General features: G+C 32.6%; 1 protein-coding gene across 3 annotated transcripts in view; it reads right to left on the minus strand.

The window, feature by feature from the left end:
• LOC116849608 (serine/threonine-protein kinase SIK3-like) overlaps positions 1-8138 on the minus strand; it is a 372170-nt gene that overhangs the window by 107073 nt on the left and 256959 nt on the right. The window lies entirely within an intron of this gene.

The following is an 8138-nucleotide window of genomic DNA, read 5'->3' on the forward strand; positions in this document are numbered from 1 at the left end:
AAGGCAAGATCTGGACATGATCCAACCAGTGAAGGCAAGATCTGGACATGATCCAACCTACAAATCCTGTTCGTAGAAGTACAAACCTGATTGATTCCTTGATTGTTCTTCATGTTCTACTCATCTCAAATAGTCTTTTTTTTAAATAATATACCCTCTATTGTTTCCAAAGAAAATATCGACCAGATCGTACCTTCACTGGTTGATCTCCATCCAGTTCATAATAAATTATTCATTATTGTTATTTAAAAAATGTAAATGCGTAAATATGTTACACTGTTACTATATCGTTTTTAATAAAAATCTTGGTCGAAAATCGACCGAAATATATCACATGTGCCTAACTCTGTTTTATATGTGTTCAGATATCGAATCTTATGCTTGGTCTATTCTTATTATATCAATGAACTAAAGCGTTAGGCACATATGTACGTGGCTCTTGATTGATTACGTTATCCTTTCTCTACGGTTCATATAGAGTTCAATGATAGCATCTATGTGATTGTCGATGATTATCACACGGATAGACAAAGTAGCTCTGAATATGTAAGCGGAGAGAAAACAACGCTGCATCTTAGATCTGGCAACTCTGCGCTGCGTGCTTACAATAGAAATTCCACCACTGATGGAGCCGCGTCGAACATACACTGCCATCTAGTGTCTGTCCTAAACCTACGCGTACTACATTGCCAACGCTTTCGAAGTTCGCAATCGCGTACAGCATCCCCGTAAATTGTAAATTATATGCAGGGTGTCCTAGACCACCATGATCAAACTTTGCGAGAACGTAGAACGGATTGAGGTCGGCAAGTCCCGTTTTGCGATATTCGTAATAGTTTTCGAGAAATTAATTGCAGAAAATTGCGTAAAAAAGGGAGGAGTGCTCGAGCCGCTGAAGTCGTTCGAGGCCTAGCACCATTCATTGTTCAAGAAACGGTAAGCAGCGCACGGCGAAAGGAGCAACAAGCGCTACTGCCCGTGCTTGCAAAGCTGCTCTTACGTTTCGCCGCACCATGCCGAAACGCAACATGACTTCAGTAACTGGAGCGCTCCTGTTTTTCACGCAATTTTCTACAATTAATTTCTCGAAAACTATTGCGAATATCGCAAAATGGGACTTTCTTGCTCAATCCGTTCTACGTTCTCGCAAAATTTGATCATGGTGGTTTAGGACATCCTGTATATCAGCAACCGCATAGTTACACTATACAACCGACTTTTCATTTTATTCGTTATATTAAAAAAAGTTACAGAAACATTTGGCTTAAGAGTACAAAAAATTATATTCAAAGCACCTAATGTTTTTGTTACAGCTTCTACATAAGGTAAATTAACATCAAATCATGTGCAAACTTGGTTGAAAGAAGTATATTTTCCGAATGTCGTCGGGCCACAATCCGTATTACTATTAAGCCCATTCTACAATGGTAGTAAGTAGTAAAAAGTAGGAAGAATAAGAAATTAACCAATCTCAGTCGAATGTGAGAAGAATAATCAACTATAATTAGTCAATTTCTTTTAACTCTTACTTCTCACTTTTTATCCTAGTAAGCAATCTGCGTGCAGACTGTCGTCAGACTGGCGACAGGATCTGTCGAATTTGAGCAGGATCTGTCGACAGATTCATAGACATCTGCGTCCCTAATCTGCCGTCAAACTGATGACAGGGTCTGCGAACAGACTCTGACGACAAACTGGTGGCAGATTGCGCGCAGAGTCTGCCGATAGACTCTGACGGCAGATTGCGCGCAGATTGCGTGCAGATCCTGTCGTTTCGTAGGTTCTTTAATTAAATTTTTGGTAGAAAATTTTCTCATAATTTTTCATAATTACTCATAGAATAAGCGCTTTCTCATAAATGATCATAAATACTCGTAAAATACAATGAAAAAAAAAAGTTTTTTTATATTATTTTTTCATAATTTTTAAGATTTTCTTTGGTGAGATTCGAACTTGAACCGAAGACTTTTGGAGAATCGTCCGTCGCCTTAAACACTACGCCAATTCCTCACTTCATAAAAAGTGCTTTATATTACCCACTTAAAGTTTAAGGAAGAAAAATCTTAGAGTTTGTTCGCCTTTTAAACCGCAAAATATAGATAAAACCGTTTAGCATATAAATAATGTAAGAGAGATCGGCACGATAATTTGAAATTAGTTTTATACCAAGGACTGTACAAAAAATTACTGCAATAAATCAGCAGATAATGACATTTTTCCATCATGCTAATAAAATACTGTACTTTTACATATGCGAATTAATTTGGTCAATTGTCCAATTCAGATTGTATTAAGTTTTATAAAAATCGAAGCATGATATATTTTTAATAAACCATCACAAAAATTCTGTAAAAGTTATTTTACATAGCGAAACTAATATTTTATTCGGTACTGCTGCCTTCAGTACTTATTGCATGACGGTTAAATCGTTCAGATTTAATGATATAATAACATTAAAAAGAATAATAATATAAGAAATTGTATGAAATATTATGAGAACAATTTTTACCAGCAGGGATGGCATATGTACGCCTTTAAATGGCCATTTAACCGTTGTACTATTCTATACTCGTTATTTCTCTATTATTATTGCTTTTTTATCAGAAATATGTAATACAATTTGAAAAAGTAAAAATTGTTTTTTATTGTTATATGTGTACAATTATATGTGTACAATTATTGCACAATATAATTATCTTGACTTCTCTCGAAGTTTTACATGATGTGTATGTAAAACTGCCCCATTTATAATAATAGCGTATATATGGCCCTTGATAGAATTAAATAGCTTATCTAGGAAACAGAATCTGCGCGCAATCTGTTGCCATTCTGTCTACACACACTGTTGACAGACTCTGCGCAAAATCTGCTCGCGCAGGTTTGGCTATCTGGGACTGCTTACTGCCATTATAGAATAAGCTTTAGATTTCTCGAGTGGACAACATCCAAATAAATTATTGCCAGAACTACACAAGATTCTACAACATAAAATTCTAAACAAATATTATTTTCTTAACAATTACGGCCGATACAACAGGAAAAATACAACTACTAGAAATATATTAAGATTATAGAAAAATTCTATTAAATATTTTTCGGATACACACACACTGTTATGTTATTAGATCTTGTAATTGATATTCATACTAGAAATAATATATTAAAATTGTAATTATTAATACAACATCAATTCAGGTTTCAAAACTTATTTAACCCTAGGTATATACACTTATTTTTCGCATATGTAGATGCTACACTGGGGTCTGAAGAACCTCAGCTACTTTTTTTATTATAACTCCGGTAAAAATCACCTCATTTTGACTTTTTTCCCGATTGTTAATAGACTGATAAACATATATATTTATTAAGAATTAGAATTAAGTCATAGTATCACATAATAAAGACGTGTTGAAACATTAGAATTACATATAAATACAAAGAAAACATCGTTTTATCATAATAACTTGAAAAATGTGTTTCTTTTTTGGTAACAGAGATAATCGAAAAAGGTTTTCAGATTTTGAAAGGGCATATTTCAAGATACCAAGAAAAAAATCGTCATTTAAATATTGGAATATTATCATGAAAATTACAAGGTTCCAAAATTGACGATTTTTCATATTTCTATTTTCTGGCGGTTTTTCAGACAGGTATGAGTTAGGATTTTTGTTAAAAAATACAAACTCAATAACTTGTAATGTATGTAACAGAAACAGAAAAAGGAAAACGTCAATAATTTAAAAGTGACAAATAATATTTACCCAATAAGTATCATTTTGGGTGTTTAATCCGTGTGTTTCTGTCTCCCAATAAAAATTCTTTCTTTTACATTACTTATTTAATCTAACATTTTTTATAATATATATTTACACTATAAACTCGAATAAAATTAATTACAAAATATACTTACTTGCAAAAAAAGTTACACGAAATACACACTGGGGTCTGGGAGACCCCGGGATTACTTTACGTATGAATTACCACAAAACCGACAGACAATTAACTGTTCCGACAGTTGCTATCTACAGAGGAGACTTGAAATTTTTTTTACACGGCAATCGTATCCTCCTTATTTATTCTCTCTACTAATATTAGAGTTTCAAACTTTACCTGGGATCTCGGAGACTCCACTGTGTATACCTAGGGATAAGTATGCGTCATTTAAAAGTGGATGTTTAGAGTAGACCAATAGAGTAGATTAACAAAGTTGCAAACACTCGTCGATTTTTATTTCAAAAGTAATTTTAAAATAATACGATATATATGTGGCGAAACTGCCATAATTAGATGTTCTTGATGTAAAAATAACTTTGTATAACACATTTTCCCATGATTACCACCTTTGCAACGAATATGTCATAAATATAACATTTATTATCTATTTATATGCAAATTCTATATTGTTTCTTTTTATAACATATTACACACGTATTACACACGTACACGCACACGCACGCACACACACGCACGCACACACACACACGCGCGCGCGCGCGCGCACACACACGCACACACACTAATAGCCAAGCTGGAAACAGATTTTGCCAAACGCTTGTTGTAGGTTTTGTAGGCAGAATGGCGTTAGAATTGTTACGAGCTCTGTAGTATAAAATAATTTCAACAAAATGCCAGCAGTATTTACCCTTACAAAAATATTTCACTGGTTTTAACCCTCGAAAATGTTTAATTTGAGTAGTAAAAGCGTGCATTCAACACAGCGAGTATGACCCCCCCGTTTATAGGTCGGAAAAGGGTACTTTTACTAAAAACGAATGGTGATTACGGATTACTAAGAAGTAGTAAAAACGTACCATTAAGTGTATTTTTGAATGATAATTGAGTGCAGCGCAACAGAAATTTGAGATGTGTAAACGTGCATTTAGCTACGAGTACAAACCCACCACAGCACCAACATATTTCAAAAAGCCTTCAATAAGTTTTCATTATAAAATATGAAACATTTCAAAGAAATATTTCAGACATGTTTTAGATATCTTTCAGATGCGTAAAATGTCCGCTATGATGTACTATCTGAAATATTTAAAAAATAAATGGGAAATATTTCAGATATTTTTTTTCTATGTACAGAAACTATTCGTATTTTATATTTTTTCGTTTTTATATTTAGAAACTATTCGTAAATGTCACAGTGTTTGCAGATTTTACTGAAAATTTTACCTTATTTGATTTCAATGTTACATCACATTTAAAAATTCTCACTGGCACTGGTGGGACTCTAACTTGGACTCTGGAGGCACCTTTGGATTATGAGTCTGTTGCTTTAGACACTACACCACGATCTTCGATCGATGTAAACGTCTTACATTTTGTTTATATGAGTTGTAATTAACACAGTAATATAATTTTATGATAATATGATTTAATATATATAAAATAATTTCATTTTAATAAAAATTATATTTTTTTTAGTTTTATTGTATGTGTTAATTTAATCCTTAGCTAACAAGGTGAAGTTTACAAAATTCTGCACATTTCATTTCGTTATCTTTAAATTTTTATTGTAAAAATTTTTTATTAATTGTTATTAAATTTATAAAGTCATAAAATATAAATTTTGAGTAATTATAAAACAGTATAATTAAAAAGAGGAAAAAAGTCCACCTAAATATAAAATTTAATGAAATTAATTAAATTTATATATAAATATATAAATCAACGCTCATTATAAACGATTTATGATAAAATTTAATGAAATTAATTAAATTTATATATAAATATATAAATCAACGCTCATTATAAACGATTTATGAAATATTTAAGTGAAAAAGATTTTGATGAAATGTTTCACAAGCTCATCCACTATGAGCTGCTCCCATCGGGCCAAACACTCAATTCGGACCTCTACTGTCAACAACTGACCAGATTGAAGCAGGCGATCGACCAGAAGCGGCCAGAATTGGCCAATAGGAAGAGTGTTGTGTTCCATCAAGACAACGCCAGGCCGCACACATCATTAACGACGCGCCAGAAGCTCCGAGAGCTTGGATGGGAGGTTCTATTGCACCCGCCGTATAGTCCAGACTTGGCACCAAGCGATTATCACCTTTTCAAGCATTTGCAAAATTTTCTTGATGGTACAAAACTGGCCTCAAGAGAGGCTTGTGAAAATGAGCTGGTCAAGTTTTTTACCAATAGGGACGAGGACTTCTTCAATCGCGGAATTATGAAATTGCCTTCAAAATGGACAAAAGTTATCCAACAAAACGGCGCATATTTGATCGAAATCGGATAATCCTAACTATGTTAATTTCATCGTCGAAATAAAGCGAAAAAACGCTCAGAACTTTTTACTTCACCTAATATTTCAATATTATATTTAAATATAATTACCAAGTTATCTTTCGGAAAGCATTTCGAAAGATGTGCTGAAATACGTGGAAAGATGTGCTGAAAGATGTGGGAAATACGTTTTTAATACTCACATACATTCATATTGCACATTTTTAAATAGCGAATAAATTTATAATCAAGAGACACGGTAGTGTCTCGCACCAAATGCATAAGCAAAGCAACGCGCACAGGCGGCGAGACGGGCCGTGTATATTTACGCGAAGCATTTCGTTGATCGGAGACGTGATTTATCGTTTTACTATAACGGCTAAACTGACGAGATTCTGGGAGAGCTTAATCGATTCCTTAGGATCAATTATATTATATTTATAGGATCAATTATATTATTATAAAACTGTTTATTTTTGCCCTACATGCCTTACAGACCGAGATATTTTAGCTTAAAATCAGAAATCAGAAAAAACCATCTCAGAATTCGTCGACGCTAGGATGTACGGTTGCGGATCGGAAACTAGATCGGCGTCTTTGACCTTATGTCACATGACCCATGATGAGCACACTATACGACACGCGTGCATATATACTTGGCGTGCCCAGGATGCATTAAAACAAAAGTCGCAATAGATTGTGCATTCCAATCTTCAGTAATTTTTTTAATGCATTCTGGACACGCCAAGTTTTTGTCTAAATCTTAATTTTATTTTTCATTTCTTAATTATTTTAAATTTTATTTTTATTATTTATTATTTTTTCTTTGCTGCTTCGTTTGTTATACAGAGAAAACGATTTGATTGAATCAAACAAACACTTCTTTGAAATGGATCAAATAAATTTGTTGATTGATCGAACAAAGTTTTGTTTGACGCAACAAAAATATTTAGTTGCTGTTTAGTTACAATGAAATATTTTTATTGCGTCAACTAAAACTTTATTCGGTCAATCAAAATATTTGTTTGATCCATTTCAAAGAAACGTTTTTTTGATTCAACAAATCGTTCTCTCTATTTCGCACAACATTCTTTCGCATTACCAATTGGCGCAACTTTTTGATTTCACTATTTTTTAAAGAAGATATGTAATTAGATAGATTAAAAAGTAATATTTAAATTTTTTTACGGAATTAAATATTTTTTTCTGAATATTCTTTTATATTTTCTAGAATCCTTTTAGAAATATTGTATAGAAATTTTGTGTTGAGTTTTTTTTTACAATCCTTTTATATATCTAAGAATAATTATCTTTGACTTTGTTTATTTTTTACACTCTTTTTTTAGGAATAAGGATATTGTACAGAATTTTTGTACTGAATTCTTTTACTATTTTTTTACGAATTTTTATATAGAGCGGACACATGGTGTGTGTGTGTGTGTGTGTGTGTGTGTGTGTGTGTGCGTGTGCGTGTGTGTGTGTGTGTGCGTGTGTGTGTGTGTGTGTGTGTGTTGTACTTGGCGGCTTTTTTTATTTTTTTTTAATTATTAATTCTTAGAGAGCTGACAACATCATTATAGTGGATATAGGTTATATAAGGGTTAATCATTATGTATGATGTGAATATATAACAAGTTTATTATATTTTCTTAAATGTTAGAAATATAATATAATAGATAAAGCCAGTCAAAAGTAAAGACATGTTGTGTCTCCAAAAAATTGCACAATTTCATGTATCTTATGGTGTGAACTAAATTTTTTTTCGTAAATTTCATGATAATCATCATTAAGTATAGATCTTCCCTTGCAATTAAAAAAAAGGCGGATTTATACGATTTTTTTTTTGCGAAGTTGCGACATCAAAGTTACCCCCTCCCCCCTATGCATTTTTTAAATCG

Source organism: Odontomachus brunneus, unplaced genomic scaffold (assembly GCF_010583005.1).
Source record: "Odontomachus brunneus isolate Ranch 3 - 2012 unplaced genomic scaffold, Obru_v1 Obru_scaffold_120, whole genome shotgun sequence".
Taxonomy (NCBI): domain Eukaryota; kingdom Metazoa; phylum Arthropoda; class Insecta; order Hymenoptera; family Formicidae; genus Odontomachus; species Odontomachus brunneus.